We start from the raw sequence: 203 nt of genomic DNA on the forward strand, positions 1-203 counted from the left end.
ACCCAATATAGTGGCATAACAGAAGACATTAGTGTCCATCATAGTGTGATATCTGAGCCTTACTGTCAAAAAATGCAAAATAGATCCCAAACTATTCAGACTGTAGATTGATTCGAAGAAAGGTTTAATTGAAGTTTTCTGTATGTAAAGGTAGTCTGTGTCTTTCTTCTTCATTCTTCTTTTAAAGGGTTTCAGACTTCTTA

Source organism: Penaeus monodon, chromosome 15 (genome assembly GCF_015228065.2).
Source record: "Penaeus monodon isolate SGIC_2016 chromosome 15, NSTDA_Pmon_1, whole genome shotgun sequence".
In the NCBI taxonomy this organism is placed as follows: Eukaryota; Metazoa; Arthropoda; class Malacostraca; order Decapoda; family Penaeidae; genus Penaeus; species Penaeus monodon.